Source organism: Globicephala melas, chromosome 12 (assembly GCF_963455315.2).
Source record: "Globicephala melas chromosome 12, mGloMel1.2, whole genome shotgun sequence".
Classification (NCBI taxonomy): domain Eukaryota; kingdom Metazoa; phylum Chordata; class Mammalia; order Artiodactyla; family Delphinidae; genus Globicephala; species Globicephala melas.
Genome location: NC_083325.1, coordinates 37,372,753 through 37,392,507, shown reverse-complemented (window position 1 = coordinate 37,392,507; position 19,755 = coordinate 37,372,753). Strand labels below are relative to the sequence as shown.

At 40.7% G+C, this 19,755-nt stretch overlaps 1 pseudogene; it reads right to left on the bottom strand.

Annotated features, from left to right (window-relative positions):
• Window positions 1-16,890: 16,890 nt before the first annotated feature.
• On the bottom strand, window positions 16,891-17,483 carry LOC115864012 (non-histone chromosomal protein HMG-14 pseudogene; annotated as a pseudogene).
• Window positions 17,484-19,755: the final 2,272 nt, after the last annotated feature.

Genomic DNA, 19,755 nt, shown 5'->3' with positions numbered 1-19,755 from the left:
AAAGTTTTATAAACAACTTAGTTAATAATTAGCTGAAACATTCTCCCTTTAATATTTACATCAGCAGGTCTCAACAGAACATACTGCTGTGTTGAAAGCAACCTAATACCAATCATAGTAAAAATATGAAAGTTTGTAAATGATTGACTTTTAAAAATAAATCAGAGAAGACTTAAGGTTATCCCAATGATATCATGGTCACACATTTGCATTTTAATATGCTTTCTTGGGAGAAAAAGCAAGGGTGGGGTTACAGAGATGAAGCCAGGAACTGCACATGGGGCTGTGTTGCTCATGCCAACACCGTTCTTGTATTTCACAGAAAAGAACAGAGAAACTACTGCTTTACATGGTCAATTTTCTTAACCCTTTTCTCATACAGAGGTAGAACTAAACCTTGCTCACTTGCCTTATTTTTGTAATTGAAGTATAGTTGATTTACAATGTAGTGTTAGTTTCTGGTATACAGCAAAGTGATTGTTATATATATACATATTATTTTTCATATTCTTTTCATTGTGGTTTATTAGAGGATATTGAATATAGTTCCCTATGCTATACAGTAGGACCTTGTTGTTTATCTATTTTATATATAGGAGCTTGTATCTGTTAATTCCAAACTCCTAATTTATCACTCCTCTACTCCTTTCCTCTTTGGTAACCATAAGTTTGTTTTCTATGTCTGAGAGTTTGTTTCTGTTTCATGAATAAGTTCATTTGTGTCATATTTTAGATTCCACATATAACTGATGTCATATGGCATTTGTCTTTCTCTTTCTGACTTCACTTAGTATGATAATCTCTAGGTCCATCCATGTTGCTGCAAATGGCATTATTTCATTCTCTTTTTGTGGCTGAGTAGTATTCCATTGTGTATATGTACCACATCTTCTTTATCCATTCAACTGCTGATGCCCTTGCCTTTCTAATTATAGCTGATGGTTAGAATTAATTATGTTTTACTTGCTGTATAAACCTATATGTAGCAAAGAATGTGGGCCTTGGAGATTTACCTACCACTAGTGTATTATTGAACATTTCAGTGAAATGAGGAAATGTGGTAAGAAAGAGGAATATAATCTGGAGAAACAGTGGAGCCTCAAAGTGTGACACCACCTTGGTGAGGTCACCTCACGCCAGTCTTAATCTTGCAGGTTGAGAAACAACTTTGCTAGGACTCTGATATTTGTCAGACTGAGACAACTGATTGGGACTGTCCAAACTGTCAAGGGACTGCTGTACAATATTATTCACTTATGGACGTTATACACGTGTTTATGGTGGGAATATTCTTTTCCAATTACCAAAGTTACTTCCTTCCTGATCTCATAATACCCCAAAAATTGAATATGTGATTATAAGGTTAGCTGGTAGGCATGGAATCAGAGAAAAAGTGGAGGAAGGTCTAAGAGTATCCTCCAGGCCATGAAGAGGTTCGAAGAATTATCCTTCACCCACAATAGAGAATACCTTTCTAGTCACCAGACTGAGTGAGTTCCCAGGGGAGGCACAACCTCCTCTGAAGAGCACTGGACAGACACTGCCAATTGCTGACTCTCTGGATTTCCTTTCTCTGTGCTCTAAGCTTCCTGACACCCTTCTACTCAGACACTTGGTTCAGCTTCAGTATATTTCTGCAACCCTTAGGGTTCTGTGGTTACACAAAATAGAAACTGACTTCCACTAACTTGAGCACAAGAGTGGAATTTATTGGAAAGAGCTGAGAACTTTTGCACAGTTGAATGAAAAACTGAAGTCCTAAGTCTCTAAAAGGATCCATGCAGCTGCCCTCAGAATGCTTACCTCTTGGTGGGAGGAAAGGAAACAGACAGTTAAATAAAAAGAAGCAATAAATTATGTAACTTTACTATAGAAATACACTCAGATTAATAAGGATTACCAAGGAGGGAATGGTCAATTGTCCCTGGCAAGGGTTAGGAATAAGGTTCAAGGTAAGGAATGACTGCATAGGGGAGGTGATATTTGAACTAACTCTTAAAAGATGAGTAGGTGTTTGCCTGGTACTCAAAGAAAGAAAGGGCACTCGAGGCACAGAGACACAGAAGTGTGACAGAGTATGGCATATCTGAAGAAGTGAATGTCATTCCACTTACCTTCAACATGGAGTGGCGCTTGGTATGGTGGAGTTTAGTGAGAAAAGCTGGACAGGGAGCAGAAGACTAACCATGAAGAATCATGTTGCAATAAACTGATCATAGAAGACTACTATCACATTCAAAAATAAGTTTTATGTGTAAAACTCCTACACACTAGAAACTAAAAAAAATTTTTAGATACTCATGGGATTATTTTTCAAAGCTCAACAGTTTTCTTCCTTCCTTCCTTCTCTCCTCACCAATAACTCACCACCAACCATGCCCTCCACACACACACACACACACACACACACACACACACACACACACAAAAATCTGCATGATATTTCATGCCCACTGGAGTTGTTTTTGAAAGTTTAGGATGTGGGCAACCTTACAATGTAATCCCATCAAGACAGACTAGACTTCTCTTTGAGAACCATTCTCTGAAAATCCTGCCCTGGTAATAGCAGATTTTGCCAATAATAAGTTGAGTAACTTCTAAGAGATCTTTTTGCTAGGTAATAAAATATATTGAACCTATTTTTCTAATCCATACTGGCCTACAGATATGTTCAAACTAGTTAGTCCAGCTGTGGGTAGAGAGGGCAACTCATAGAGCCCAAGCTGAGTATCAGACTATGCTGACCTCTTTTTCCATCATCCTCAGGGATATCTTAATGCAACATGTGGTGGGTCCAGACATAAATAAACCTTGGAGGGAAGAATTGTGAAGGATTTTATCCATTCTAGACACAAGAGTTTTGACCATAATACTTAATTACTATGCATTCAACTCATGGACTAAATAACTAAAACCTGAGAGGGCCCTTTTATTTTGGAATTTATAAAGGCAACCAATGGATTTGATGAGAAAACTGAATCCTCATTCTGAAATGAGAATTTTAATATTAAAATAGTCTTTCATATATAACTGAATACACTAAAGTGGATTCTGCTGTCTATCCCTTTTTCAGTGACTAAGGAAGTGAGGAAACCCCTAATTAGTGTGGCCCAAGAACTGTTCTGTTTCTTCTAGGTTTTAGAAATCCTCTTGCCTCAGCTTCCTAGGTTGGGATTCCACTTCTCTTTCAGGGCCCTTATTTCCAATGGCAGGCTTAGAGGCTTTGCATATGCATTCCTCAAAGGGCAGTTTTTACCAGTAGTTTTCTTTCAAAATGCTCTGCAAAGCACTATTTACAATAGCCAGGACATGGAAGTAACCTAAGTGTCCATCGACAGATGAATGGATAAAGAAGATGTGGCACATATATACAATGGAATATTACTCAGCCATAAAAAGAAACGAAATTAAGTTATTTGTAGTGAGGTGGATGGACCTAGAGGCTGTCATACAGAGTGAAGTAAGTCAGAAAGAGAAAAACAAATACCGTATGCTAACATATATATATGGAATCTTTAAAAAGTGGTTCTGGTGAACCTAGGGGCAGGACAGGAATAAAGATGCAGACGTAGAGAATGGACTTGAGGATACGGGGAGGGGGAAGGGTAAACTGGGATGAAGTGAGAGAGTAGCAATGACATATATACACTACCAAATGTAAAATAGATAGCTAGTGGGGAACAGCTGCATAGCACAGGGAGATTAGCTCGGTGCTTTGTGTCCACCTAGAGGGGTGGGATAGGGAGGGTGGGAGGGAGGTTGAAGAGGGAGGGGATATGGGGACATATGTATACGTATAGCTGATTCACTTTGTTATATAGCAGAAACTAACACAGTATTGTAAAGCAATTATACTCAAGTAAAGATGTTAAAAAAAATTTTTTTTTAATGCTCTGCAAAATGCTGGCTGACCACTTTAGTTAGCAGAAATGGCTATGTTGCTGCAGTTGTCTGTCTGTCTGTCTCTCTAACCTGAGTGTTCTAGGGCCACATTGTATCTGTCCCAGTCACTTTCTGTGATGTGGAAAAAAGGGAAAGGGAGGATTGGTTTTGGTTATGTTTTGACACCATCAGTATCCTTACCTTCTCTTTTCCACATCCCTCCCCCCAAATAAGTAGCAGCTCATAGCACTTTCCAATAAGATGTAACATTAATAATTCTGCCAGTAAAGAAGATCCAGAAATAAAACCTAACTTACTATTTCCAATTTTGTACAAGATCACAATTAAAATCTCTGAGAAGCAGGGATTTTTAAGAAGACCCTAAGATTATTTTTAAATTTTGATTCTCCATACCATCTCAGATTCTTACTACCAGAGAACATTTGAACTATGGCAGATGGCATATTCCAAAGATGGCTGCACCAATATCTCCCAACCCACATGCTCTTCTACAATGTGACACTGCTACCTTCCCATCAAGAGGTTACTACTTCTCTACCCCCTTGAATCCGGGAAGTCCCATGATTGCTTTGGCAATAGAATATAGTGGAAGTGATGTTGTGCCAGTTCTGGGCTTAGCCATTAACTGGCCTGGCACTTTCAGTTCCTGCTTCTTAGAAGCCAGCTGCTATGTAAGAAGTGGGATTACCTAAGAAGCCACCCTATGAGAATCCCAAACCACACTGAAAGACCCTGGAGGATGAGATGCCATGTGGAGACAGAGAGAAGCCAAAGAACACTGAAACTCGATGTGGGAGTGAAGGCGTGATCTTGGGCATCCAGCCCAGCAGAGCCTTCAGAGGTCTTTGTGACTGTAACTGCATGAGAGTCCCCAAAAAAGAACTTCCTGGATGAGCCTTGTCAACCCACAGAACTATGAGAGATAAAAAAGTTTTGTTTTGGGCCACTGGGTTCTGGGATAGTTTGTTAAGCAGCAATAGATAGCTGGAACCCAACCTCTGGTGACCATAGTAGGGTCTGAGGGCAACCCTTCTTCCCAAACTTTAAATGGCGGAGCTCTGGGTTTATCTATTTTACGTTTGGGGATTCTTCATGAGACATTATTTAGAAAAGAGTGGCCCCACCTCTTTAAAAAGTTTGTCTATGACTCCCATGGGTAATTGAGAGTAGGCTAAATAAATGTGAACCACCCTTGAGGACCATAAAAAACAGTGTGACATCAAATCTCCCCTGATCAGATTCCTTTAGACACAAATATACTTAGGCCACTCCAGATGGTTGTGTATTTATGTCTGATTTCTAAAGCCCTTGATATAAAGGATTCCAATTCTGGTTTCTAATGGTGCTCACTGCTGAGAAATTCTTTTTTACTCAGAGACTCTGTAGATTGTGGACTCTGCCCTATTCCTCCAGCTGCCCTTGTTTGAGTTCAGGAAAAGGAGCTCATGGCGTCTGTCTTAGTGATATGGACTGTAGCTCTTGGAAGAGAGCAAAAACCCCTTTACTTGGTGCCACTGTCCTGTGTTAGGCACAAGATGATGAGAAAATCATCTTACTAAGGGCATTCATTTTCATTAGAAATGGCTCTTCATGAAACCTGCACATCCTCTGGCCCCGAGCTTTGCTTAAAACATTTGAAGTGACCTTGCCAATCAAAATAATTTTTCCTTCAACACTTAGCAAAGCTATATGTAGAAAGATTTCCTTAAAGGCTTTCAGCATGCTCAGCTAAGAGCAGTGTTTTTAGTCTTCTGCACTAGTGTGCTGTTTCCTTTTATCATTCAGACCATCTGTGATGAAGTCTACTTTGTTAACTCGGAAAACCTCAATTTCTGTAAGACTTTAAGATGAAGCATTAACATATTTTTATGGATATGCTACCATTATGGTTTTGGAGACTTCTCATTTCTGTTATTAAAAAGAAAAAAGCTGCCATCTAAGCTTCTCTTAAGAAACCATTTTTACATTTATAATCTTTAAAGATGCTTATGGAAAGAAGTGCTTTGAACTCTTTTCAGTAAGATTTAGCTCAGCCTAAAGCTTAACAATAATGTAATTTGAGTGAGAGGGTCTGATCCTACCTGTCAGAGATGCTGCAGAAAGATACATAAAGCACAGCCAGAATCTCATCTGAAACCAGTTTAAAGATTCTTGTGGCTAAGAGTCATTCCTGTGTGATCTGGTTTCTTAATACCATAGTACACACTGAATATTGGGATTCCAGAGCTGGAGTGCACCTTAAAACTCATTTTATCAAACCCCTTTGTGCCACAGATGAGTAAACTAAGGCCATGCATTCTGACTGGGAAGTATACTTTCTTTCCACTATCCTCTTGCTAGTCAAAGTGTGCTTCCTAGAACCAGCAGCATCACCTGGGAGCTTGTTAGAAATGCAGGATCTCAGGCATCACACCAGGTTGATTGCATCAGAAACTCCATTCTTACATGATCTCCAAATGGTTATAAGCACACTGAGGTTTGAGAAGCTCTGCTCCATACCACATTTTTTCCCCAGAGAAGGACAAGCCTTTGGAATCAGCTCGTTCCAGATTCAAAATCCAGATTTTTCACTAATTAACAAAGTGGCCTTGAGCAAATCACTTAACCTCTCTGGTCCTCAGTTTCCTCAATAGTTACATGGGGGTAATAATAGCTATAGTGGAAGGTCACTGTGGCATTTAAATGGAAATAATGTTTGTATAGTTTCTAGTCAAGTGCAGGCAGTAGACCCTCAATAAATAGAAAACTACTACTACTGCTATTGCTACTGCTGCTGTTACTATTGCTACCGCTGTTAAAACCGCTGCAACTGAAAGATCCTGAGCGCTGCAACTAAGACCCGATGCAGCCAAATAAGTAAATAAATAATTTTTTTTAAGTTAAAAAAAAAACAAAACACTGCTGCTGCTCCTACTACTACTATGGCTACTACTGCTGCTGCTGCAACTACTACTATTACCACTACTGCTACCACTATTTCTGTGCTGCTGCTATTACACCAATACTGCTTTTCTTGCTGCTGCTACTACCACTGTGGCCACTACTGCTACTACTACTGCTACTGCTACTACTGTTGCTGTGCTGCTACTACTGCTGCTGCTACGGCTAACACTAATACTACTGCTGCTGCCCCTCTTTCTCCTATTAGTGCTGCTGCCACTACTACTACTGCCATTGCTCCAACTACTACTACTGCTGTTCCTGCTGCTACTACTGTTGCTCCTGCAGCTATTACTACTGCTGCTGCTGCTTCTATCACTACCATCATCACCATGGTTATTATAACTCAGAGAGGCAAAGTAACCTGCCATACACTGACAAGTGACCAAAGTGAAACTGTATCCCAGGTCTCCTGACTGTTATTCCAGGACAGCTTTCCTGGGCCTCATAATTTGCCTTCTCTTTTAAGTACAGCTAAATGCTAGCATCAACATTCTTGTATAAGACAACTTCAGTTCTTGGAGTAGAATATAGAAAAAGGAGACCACTTTTTTCAAGTTTCCATTTAAACCTCCTGGAACAATAACGTCAATTTGCTCAATTCTGTATCTTTTCAAACTGTCATAGCTTCAACTCAGTTTGAGTTTCTTCTAGGTGACTGCTTCTGTTTCCTTCAACTATGGAATACTGCCTTTCTCTAATTTTGCTTCCAAAAGATTTCCCAAAGAAAGTTTTACTGGATCGGATAGTACATTTGTTTTCTTAGAAAACGGGATATGTGTCAAACTACAGGGAGATCTTGATTTTTTAAAAATGAATTTTTTATTTGTGTATTTCGGTCTTAGTCCTTTCAGCATGCAGTCCTACACTAAAGCATACCCCCTCTCCAGATATGTAACCCCACTTTGAACAGTTGTAAAGGAAGAAAAAAAACCTTCATTGTATGAAAATAAGATTTTGCCATTTTTCAAACTGAAATAGATGTTGATTTCTTTCTTTGAGGTCCCAGGATGACTTTTGATCCCTGATCTTAGAACTGAGGGCGTGTGACTAAATTTGAGAACATTGGCTAAAATGTTAACCTCTTAGCCTCAGATACATTAGATTCCAAAAAGTTATAAATCCTCTGAATGGCAGAATAGCATATTTGTGTGGGAAAGCATTCAATTATCCCAAAACAAGATCTGTAAAAGCACTTTGCAGCCATTGATACCTAACAGATATTCCTCTTTCACTTAACCAAGGAAGTATAAACAGGAGAACAGGATCATACAACAGGACCACTTTTAGTTAGGTTGGCCCACTGTAGAAGATAATGCAATTCCACAATTTTAAAGAAATTACAGGGCATATATACATGTACCTTAACTATATTTGCTTTTTATTTGTCAAAAATAAATAATTTTAAAAATGAAATGAAATGATGCATCTCATTCTATTATGTAAGCGAAAAGGCACTGGGTTTTCCATCTCCAAGAGGCTGAGACTCCTTGGCTGCTGCTAGAATGAGTGGGTACTGGGATAGGTTTTCCAGCTTGAGGGCTGCATCTTAGCACTTGCTTAGTTTAACAAGCACTGTGCCGTGTGCTTTTAACAAACACTTAAGCATTTGTAGGGATCCAAATGAATCAGAAGCTCCAGTATGTATTTTTTCAAAGCACTCCCCCAACACACACAAAAAGGCTAAATTCACAAATCAGCTCAGTGAAGGAGCCTTAAGCATGGCTCTGACTTATAAGCCATAGACATAAATAAGAAGTCTAACATTTCCTGAGAGGGGACACAGGTACACAAATACACTGTGCTGTGCTAAATTCCAAAGGCAACGTTTCCCAGAGTCTTAAGAACGAGGTCCTTTAAAATTCTTTATCTATCTGTCTGTCTATCTATCTATCTATCTGTCTATCTTCTAAGGACTTAACATTAACCAAACACAGTTTCTAAGCACTTTACAAATATTAACCCACTTAATACCTTTAATAATCTTTACCAGATAGGTTACTCTTATCCTCATTTTACAGATGAGGAGATAGTGTCAGAGAAGATTTAAGTAACTTGTCTAAGACTACACAGCAAATAAATGACAGGACTGGAACTCAGGTAGTTTGACTCCAAAGTCTATGCTATTACTGTGCTACATCATGAGGTTGTTGTGTTGCAATTTTCTTTACACTTAGCTCGTAGATAAATATTTTACTTGCGGTACTAATGAAACCAAGATGGTGAGTTCAATACTTAAATGTGCCAATAATTGAGGCTCTGCATATATGATATATAATCTATAGTCTGTATTTTTAATTTCAAAGTCTTTAATTCTTAGCTAGCTTTTTCAATTCATAAGACTATGATAATTTTTCCTTTTAGGGCCATGTGTTATTATAAACTACAAATATAAAAAAGCAAACTAAGCATTTTTTTCAAAAACATTCTGAGGTGTCAATACAAGGGACCAGGTACAAATGCCCAGAGCTTACTAGAGACTTGTAAAAAATAATTTTATTTTATTTTATTTTTCATTATTATTATTTTTTTTATGGAAAAGCATTTTATTTTAAATACAGCTGTGTGTACATGGAAAAGAGAATTTTAAATGAGACTGGAAATGAGTCATTTGCCTGTTGAACACCTTGATGCTTTCCTTCCATGCTGCTATTGGCATGAAAATCTGCCCCTTAAGTCAGACTTTATCATAGGTAGGAAAAGTTGCCAATACCCAACCACAAACCGAGGAATCAAAATCTCCCCATATATATAAAAAACAAAAACCCCTCCCTAATCTGTAACCAGAATGCTTCCGGGCCCTGGAACCACCCATTGTGCCTTGGCCACTCCAGCACAGACACAGGAGTGTTGCCATGGCGGCAGGGACCCAACTGTGTGGGCTGGTTTCAATAACCAGCAGCTGCTCACTTCATAAAAAGCAGGATGACAGCCCAGTTCTGAATGAGCGTTCTTCTCTGGGCTTAGACCTGACCTGAATATTGTTTTCTCATTGAATTTCCTTTTATTTATTTATTTTTAGAGATCAACTTTCCTTGAACTTTCCCTCATTCGTGTTGCACTTGGCAGGACTATAGAACCTTTCTTTCCTTCCGTAGAAAATGTGTTTTTTTCCTTAACAGTTCCTGAGGTTTTCCCTGTGCCTTCCTTATCACACCACCACCACCACATTTACACACACACACACACACACACACGTGCACACATACACCTTTGCCTCATTATATAAAGACCCCAAACAAATCCACTGAGTTTATTTACTCCAAGAAGTATTAAGGCCCAGGGAGCCCAAAAAACCCTCCATGTTAGGTGACTCACCCAACACCAAGTACATTTCATTTGCCCTGTGAAAATTTGGAGCTGGAATGGAAAAATGACCATCTACTCTCATTATTCTGGCCATGTTCAGAGAATCTATGTTTTAATCCTAAACACATTCTCAATTCACAGTTGATTCAAAATCTGTTTTTTTCCTCTTTGTTTATATATTGGCAAAATGGGAAGAATATAAAAATGTAAAGACTACTAATATGATTTCTGACCCCCTGTCATAGGGATTGCAGAGAAAACTATTCTTGATGCAAGATAAGAGCTGTACTATATTTGAGATGAACTTTGCCCTCTCCAGCTCTTAAGGAGTTTGGAATAATTTTGAAATGAGTCTTGTGCTGCTGTTGAAATTTTTTTTATAAACTTGAAACAATTTGTTTACAAGTTTTTACTAAAGACTGTCACAGAAAAATGTTTGTGGACATGATATCTAACAGGCTGACAGAACCCAGAACTTGCTTGGTATTCAGAGGAGAGCTCACCCACCATTATCCTGCACAGTGTATAATTACTTGCATGTTGGGAGCCAAAAAAGGGAATGCAATCCTGTGAGTGTGTGTTTATACTGAAGAGTTTGGGAAGCAAAACAATTCAGCAAGCATTCTTCATCCCCAGCATCTGGGAATAATTAATTTGCTTGCTATGGTTTATAGCATGAAGTTGATAAAGTTGTCTAAAGTGTGGAGGCCATTTGCCTTAGTTAAAGCTTTCTACTTTGGGGTTTTACATTGTGGCTAATTTTAGTAAATCTTTTTATTTTTAATCCTAAAATGCTGTGACAAGAACCTTCTGCTTATGGTTTCTTGATCATTTTCTTTTCGGTCTTATTCCCACTGTGTTCAGGAAGCTGGCACTTACATTCCTCTCCCCTCTTCCTTGTAGTGTGATGCTGCAGGGGCACAGACCTCTCAGGAGTGAGGCCCTGGAAAATGTAGTGTTGTTTTCAGTAAATACTTATTTGAGCTCTGAAGAGTTCCTCTGGAATACAGAATGTATCTTTGTTTGATTCTATCAATTTTAGGCCAGGACACTGGAGATTGTCGTGTGAAGCTCTCAATCTATTATATATGGAAAGTATTGTGACAAGTTCTGATAGTTTATGTTAGGTGCAACATTCCCTTAATTGTGACTTTTAGGAAGAAATCACTATATATAATATATATACTATATTGCATATATATGTGTGTATATATATATATATACACATGCATATATAGTATAGTGCATATATATGTATGTATGTATATATATGCATACATATATGGTGTTCTCTCTATCCAATCCAACAACTCAACATGTTACAGAGGGGCTTATCAGTCCCTGGGGATTTTCCTCCAATTTCTCCCTAAGGCATGCTAGAATGAAACACAACAGTTACTCTGACCTGAGTTTAATTCGGGATTTCAGAATAAGAGCAAATGTTTTATTTTTGTTGGCTGAGTGCTCCAAGTGTTTAACAGTGCTAAAAGTTTTCTATAGCACTTTTGAGAGCTCATATTTCACAACACCTAGCTATTTTCTTTTGAATCCTGGTGAGAAACAAACTGAGGAACTCCCCAAATAGAGCCAGGTTTTTATCCCCACCTTGCTTTTCTCAGGGTTTATCTCCACACTTTGACAACTGTTTCAAATCTCTTGTGCCCTATATTTCAGGTCTCTTTAGGCTAAATATATGTCGTTGCCCTTCATTGTCAAAAATGATGACTTCTAGAAGGATTTTTTATGAGGGGCTTGTACTCACTAAGAGTAACTAGCCTGAGGTCCAATTCTCAGGCTGGCACACTCACTGCCCCAGAGCCAGAAGATGCTTGCTCAGAGGAGCTGCTTTTGTTCTTCTGCCTCTACACTCCCAGCCTCTGTAAAGTGTGACATCTCCCTGTTCCTTCCTTCAGGGCTTAGAAGCAGGGACTGGACCTGACATCAGTGACTAAATACTCACGTCATAGCTCTTAAAAGCCAATGTATGGTCCAGTGACTGGATTGGTACTGGTTGGTCATGAGCTTTCCCAGATCTGTTTTCTGATACCAAAAAAAAAAAAAAAAATTGGCTTCATCAATACAGAAAACTTCCCTGTCATGTTTACCCCTGTACTTCATCATATAGAAAAATTCCTGGTGCATATCACTTAATAAATATTTGGCCAATGAATGAACAAAAGGATAATTGGGTGCATGAATGAGTTGAGTTTTTCCTGAAGCTGAATACATTCATTTTCAGAACAAAAATTTCTGATATTATGTCCTTTTTACCTTTTCGCCCTTATAATGTTTATTTTGTAATAATTATTACATAAGGTAAAAGTGTTATTAGAGAGCTTTTAGGCAAAAGGGAACTATTAAGCAACCTGAGGTCAGTTCCCAAAATTCCTACACTGGTCCAGAAAATTCAAAATTTGGAAATCACTGGCCCAAAGCATGTTCTTTCTTGCTGTTGCCTTGTCTCTAGTGATGTTATCCTTTTCTTCATAAAATTTGCTTCAGAAGGGGTGATAAAAGTGAATAATAAAAGTGAATTTTTATGAACCAAAGTGAAAAACACCATTCAGATTCAGAAACACCAACATTGTTGAGCATATCCCTTGTTCCAGGCCCTGTGCTATGGGCATTCACACACTATCCTGCTTAAGTTCTGACAGGTGTGCATTATTGTTTCACTTTGATTTGAAAAGTGAGCTAGATTTTGGGTGGTCCATATCCTCTCACAGAAAAAAAAGACCTAGAGGACTGAGGAGGTCTAAGAGAGGTTAATGGAAGACGTAGGAATGAACCGAGACTTGCCGGTCAAGGGTGATTTGGTTGGGAAGAGAATGACATAGTGACAACAGTAAAGATGAGGAGGAATAATAAGCACCATGTAGTTTGGAACAGAGTCCAGACTGATCTGAGTGGAAAGCAAGCGGCAGATAAGAAGACTGTGGATGCACAGATGATTGGACAAGATCATCGTTTCCCAAGTCATGACACTTCAAGACAGTATGTTCTAAAGCTTGCTAACTTCTCAGATTCCTGAAAGAAATATTTGTCTCTTTGTTTACTTGACTGTTTTTAGCTTCTCATCATATTGCTTGGGAAGATGATTATGCTTTTAAGTGCTGGGTATGTTTCCTATAAGAAATATTCTTTGCATCCCTGTTGCTGAGTGTGCAATGTATTCTTAGTTTTCTATAAGAGCCCAGACTATTGAGTTAGAAGTTTCCAAAAGGAGCAGAAGCCCAGCCTATTATAAATTTCCAGCTCCAGAAATGCATCCTTAAGCTTGGTGTGAAAATTATATGACATTATTATTATTATAAAGTCCTGCTTTTTCTATTGGTGATAGCCTATGGATCTCAGGATATGTCCACCATTTTTAACTCTGAGGCATTTCATTTGAAGAGTGAAAAGTTGATAAACTTGGCAACATGTGTATATATGAAGCACCTAGTTCAATGCTATGTGGCAGGTGTTCAGTAAATTGTAGCTATAGTTGATTCTCATTATTTGTGGATTCCATATTTGCAAATTTGCCTACTTGATGAAATTTACTTGTAACTCCAAAATCAGTACAGCACTTTCATGGTCATTGTGGATATGGACAGAGCAGTGAAAAATTTGAGTCCTCTGGCATGCACTTTCCCAGTTGAGGAGGAACAAGGCAATGCTCTGCCTTACTGTGTCAAGTTCTCATACTGTAAACAAGTGTCTTTTTGGTGGTCTACTTAGTGGTCTTTTTTCAAAAAGGCTTTTTGGGTGATTTCATTGTTTAAAATGATTCCCAAGTATATTGCTGAAGTGTTTTCCAGTCTTCCTAAGCACAAGAAGCACCTTATAGAACAAAATATGTGTGTTAGGTAAGCTTTGTTCAGGCTTAAGTTAGTGTTGCTGGTCAAGAGTTCAATGTTAATGAATCCATATTATATTAAATAAAGAAATAAGGTATCTTTAAACAGAAACAGGTAAAACAAGGTTATGCATTGATTGGTTGATGAAAATGTGACCACAGGCTTTCAGGAAACCTAACCCTGCATTTTTCCTAGGAGCAATGGTTCCATACTTGCTAATGTGTTCCCAGCAACTTTGTAGAACATAACTACCAGAAATGGCAAGAAACTACTGCATTTATTATAGCAGTCATTCAAGAAGGTCAAACTGTGTGGTTGCTGCCTAAGCCCAATCTATTAAGAGTGTCAATGATTTTATAACTTTATATCAGATACCACCTTCTTTCCTCTGCTTCGACCTTCCCAAGATTCTCAAAGCAGTGTCTCTTCATGGTGCCCATTCAGTGCAATGTTTCTTCGGTTCTTGAGCCAATCTTGTCTAGGGCAGAAAGTTAACAATCCCTGCCCCAGGTCCACCATTTGTTATGTTTGGCATGAAGTCAGACCCTCACCCCCTACTCCTGCCAGAACTGGATGCCCACTAGAGTGACTGATCTCTCAGACTGAATACTTGTGTCTACCTCACAGCCCATCATCCTGGAATCCTGTGTCCACGGGTAAGCCCTGAGGGTTCACATTACCACTGAATCTCATTACCTCAGTGTTTCTTATAACTAAGCGTCTACCATGTTACAGGCATCCACCTAGTCAAGTTTTTACTCTCAAGGGGAGGGAGACCCATCAAGAGATGCAATATAATGTAGTCAATGATTTGTAGATGTAGATGATGCTGTGGGGGTACAGAGGAGGGATGTTAAATCCAACAGGAAGGCTTCCCAGAAAATGTAGTATTAGAACCTAGTCTCAAAGAGTAAGGAATTGGCCAGGCAAAGAAGAGGATGAAGGGTGTATAAAGATGTCTCAGATAAATGAAACAGCATAAGCAAAGGCATGGACACATGAAAAAGCATGGATTATTCTGGAAATCACAAACATTTAAATATTGCTGGTTATAACATGTAAGGGGACAAGAGATGGGAAATGAGGCTGGCTAGGGAAGCAATCTGTCATATCATACTGTCATGTCAGTGACGGGGAGCCAATGAAATGGAGTAACCCAAAACACATGGTTGGATTTGAGTTACACAAAGACCACTCTGGTGTCTGTTGGAAGGATGAGTCTGAGGGTTGCCAAACTGGAAGCAAGGAGACAAGTTTTAAGCTTTTCCAATAGTTCTGGTAGGAATGTTGAGGTCCTGAGCTAGAGCAGCAGAGGGACTAGAGGGGAGAGGAATATGAGATGGTAAAATCAGCGGGCCTTAGTGATTGTATTAGGATAAGCTGGATAATGCTACAGTTAACAAATGATCCCCACAGCTCAGTGACTTACTGCAGAAGTTTGTCAGTCGTGCAGCATCTTCTGCAGATTCAAGCATCTCACCAAAGCAGCCACCCTCCTGAGATGCCTCAGATAGGCTTCTTTGATTTGGTGACTCACCATCTCAACAGAAGACCTCTGCCTTCACAACAGGACAAGAGCTATTTCAGGCAAAGAGAATTGAGAGTTTTTCACTACTTTAGCCCAGAAATAATATGTGAATTTTCATTCACATTTCACTGGACCAAACTAGTTGTACGGCTGCACTTAACTGGAATTGGGATGGTAAGTGTAGTCTCTCATATGCCCAGAAAAGAAGAATTTGATATTGGTAATCACGGGTGGTGTCCACCACAGCCCAAGGTCTATTCCATGGTGGAACAGAGATGAGATAGCCACTACAGTGATATATGAACATGGTAGATGGAGACGTGAAAGGAGTTTATGATTTCCTTCAGGTTTCTAGCTTGAGAAAATGGAGGTTGATGGTGCCAGTGAGACAGGGAAGACTGGAGGAGCAGCATATTTGAGGGAAAAGTAACGGTTTTTGGACACATGAAACATCCCTAGGGTAAGCATTATATCCAGAGATAAGAAGCAAAAGGTAGAGTGGGGTGTTAGTTAGTGTTGAGTAAAGCTGAAAGCAGTTAGAATGTTTGAATAGATTAGAAGAAGCAGTGACTGAGTCACAGTCATGAGTGGAAGGTGAATAGATAAATTACCAGGAGAAGGTATCTGGGGAAGAAAGAGGCTGGTACTCAAGGCTTTCAGCATTGGACACACATTTGCCTGATGCTGTAAGATGTTTTTTTGTTTTGTTTTGTTTGTTTCTTTCATAATTGAGATTTTATTGGTTGTTTTGAGGATCAGTACACAGACATTTCAATTTGTACACAATTCTCAACATACGTACCAAAAACCTTAAAAATCATGTAGTTGTGATTCTTTTCTGAACAGTTATTCCAGTGACTTTCCAGCTTAAAATTTGGGGGCAAATTTTCCTTCACAGGATATCAAGTACCAATATCTTCAAATATTGATATGCTGTTACATCGTAAGTCCCACTAATTCACAATTTAATATCACATACACTACATACGCAAATTGTCAATCGTTGGCAGCACATTAACAGTTACTAGAAGAACTGGACTACCACGACCAAAGATGTTACAGAGTGCACAAAATTCTGCCCAGGAGAGCCAAGATCAAGGGGTGAGTGGTTTGCTTTAGGAAACAATTCTACCAAAAACAACGTGGGAAGAGAAGTAATTTAAAGTGTTTAAGACATTAAATGCACAACTGACTCCAAACTGCCATTTAGTATGCTTTGTATTACAGGATATAAAAGCTACATCCAAGACAATCAAAGCCTCCCATATTGAATATCCCACTATTTTCTGGTTGTACCAAAATATAAACAACCAGCAAATGACTTCACCTCTTAAACTAAGGCATTTACACTTAAAAAATGGGATGAGGTGGGATTCCTTCCTTTTTAAAAATGTTTCTAGAGCTACTAAAAAACTTGCATTTACAAAATAGTTGATAAAAATATTCCTCTGGATTGTACAAGAAGGGAAACAGGGACCACTGATAGGACCAGGTGTGTGATTTTACTCAGACTTGGCTTCTTTCTCTCCTGCTTCATCAGAAGCTGGGCTCTCCTCATTTTTAGTTTCTCCATTTTCTGAAGGTGAGTCTTCTTTAGTCTCTTGGTTAGCCACTTCAGCCTGTTTTCCCTTTGCTCCCGTTTTCCCTTTTGTTTGCGCTTTTTTGTTGGAATATTTATCCTTTCCTGGCGCCTTTTTTGGCTTCGTTTCCGCTTTTGGAGGAGCCGGTTTAGCTGACAACCTCGCCGATCTCCTCTTGGGCTCCTCCTTCGCCGCCCCCTCGGCGGAGCTCACCTTCCTCTTGGGCATCGTGGCGGCGGGGCGGGCGCGTGCCGGGTGCCTGCGGGCCGCGGCGCGCCGAGAGCCTTCGCGAAGCTGGTCTGCCTGGCCTCTGCCGCTCCTGCCGCCGCCCGAGCTGCTGGGACCCGCGGCGGGGGCGGTGGGAGAACCGGATGGAACCGGATTGGGAGACCCCCGCCTCCTCTCCCCACCGCGTCCACCAGCCGCGGGCTCCCCCTCCCCGTCGTCCGGGCCGCCCCCCCACCGCCCCCGCCCATTGGCTGCTGGGCCCACCGCCTGTAAAATGTTTTAAAGAAGTCGTTAAATGCCTGACATGGCTCTGAACCTTAGCTAGTGACTAGGGCCCTGGTTTTCCATCTCTCTTTAGCCATCCATCCTTCCCAGGACCTGGATCCTGCTCTAATAAATGAGCCTTCTAGAGCTTGGCCACATGTAGGCAGCCTTCTATTCCCTTACCTCCTGTCTAATCATACCTTGGAATATCTCCTACCTGGCACCAACAAAGGCCATAACCATAACAGAGCTGGCTACATCCTTTAGAGTCTGCCTTTGACCCTTGTCCCTGATCCAAACTCTCACGTAGGACAGTGTCTCCAAACCCCATCCTGTGTCCCTCTCACAGGCCATTGCCTGGCCCTTGCTCACTAGCCTACCTGCCAATTCGGAAAGCTGTGGTCCCAGCTTGCCTTAGGCCATGCCCTTAAGAATTCAAGAAGGTCAATAAAGCAATAGTCTTACATGTGTTTCCCAGAAAATATTTACTACCAATAAAGATTGAAGTTTCTCTGAGATTCATGGAGTGAGGGGTGGATGACATTATGCAAGAACCAGCCTGGAAGCATTAAGGCAATCAGTGGAGAGGTACATTTGCTCCCATCTGGACATGGGATTCTATGTCCAGAGTGCATGGCTGATATTAAAGAGAACCAAGCCCCGGGAAGAAAGAACTGTCAGGAAGCCCACAGAGACTACAGGAAATAGGTCAGAGCTGCCATCCTCATCTCCACTGTGCCAGGTGGAGACTGAAAATCCAAGATCAAGTCTGTGAAAGGACACAACAGATCCATTGTAACTGTAGGCATCAAGATTTGGGACCTGGGGAAGTGGAGCCGTGCCATGGCTTCAGGAACACCAAGGTCAGGGGCAGCTTGCAGAACCACATTGTTCCAGGAGTTCCTCTCTGAACAAGGCAGGGACTAAGTCTTGCCTTCCTGACCTGGCTTTCAGAAAAGCTGGCAGAAGCAAAGTGAAAGGCAGAGAAGCCTGCTAGGGACCTGGGGCAGGGCAGACCTTCTCCAACATAGGTTAAACTTTGAGACCCAGGCATAAGGGGATCAGGTAGGCAGTCTGGCTGCCCCAGGAGCCGCTCAAGGGCAAGCCTACCTAACAGAATCCTTAAAGCTTCTGAGCTTCTCTTTGACCTCCAACAACAGCTTCTTCCAAGCTCCCATAGGAAGCTGGATGAGAGCAGCAGCTACTCTGGTCCAATATATCAGTGTGTTCCGGGAGATGGGAAGGCGGGGGGTGGGGGGAGGGGAGGGAGAGGAGGGGGAGGAGGCAGCTTTCTCCTGACTGGAACTGACTGGAAACTCACTGAAAAAACTGGGATACGGGTAGGGTGTGGACAAGAGCTAAGACCAGGCCTGTGATAACTGCCAAAGATGACAGACACTCCATTACTTGTTTTAAAAGATGTATAGGGCTTCCCTGGTGGCTCAGTGGTTGAGAGTCTGCCTGCCGATGCAAGGGACACAGGTTCGTGCCCCGGTCCGGGAAGATCCCACATGCCGTGGAGCAGCTGGGCCCGTGACCCATGGCTGCTGAGCCTACGCGTCTGGAGCCTGTGCTCCGCAACAGGAGAGGCCACAATAGTGAGAGGCCCGGGTACCGCAACAACAACAAAAAAAAATGTATGTATCTACCAATCATCCCCAGGGTACTCAAGTTCACACTATTGCTTAATGCAATTAAAAAGAAGTAACAAATATGAAAACACACTGTATACTGTGCCACTGAATATATGCAGGGCACTGAGACTGTTTAAAAGCTAGGCATGTAAAAATAGGCTTTATAGCTATGCTAAGTGTTTTATATACACTATTTTATTCAATCCTCCTCACAACCATAAGAGGTAGGTAGTAGTAGTATTTGCATTTTATAGTGGGGAAAGCCAAGCTCACAGAGTAGCTAACCCAGGTCACGCAGCTAACTGGTAAGTGACAGTCTGCAGTCCAGCCCACGTCTGTGTTGATCCCCAAGACAGTGCTTCCTCCAGAGACCGAAAACATTGCTATGTCTTTGTTTTGAACATCTGGCTAAGCTGCCTCTTCACTCACTGTCTGCAGAGGTTAGTCCTGCAACACTGGCTCTGGTCTCTGCTGTTACCCAGAGAGCAGCCTCTGGGGGCTCTTGAGGAAGGCCTCGTTGGTGGAGG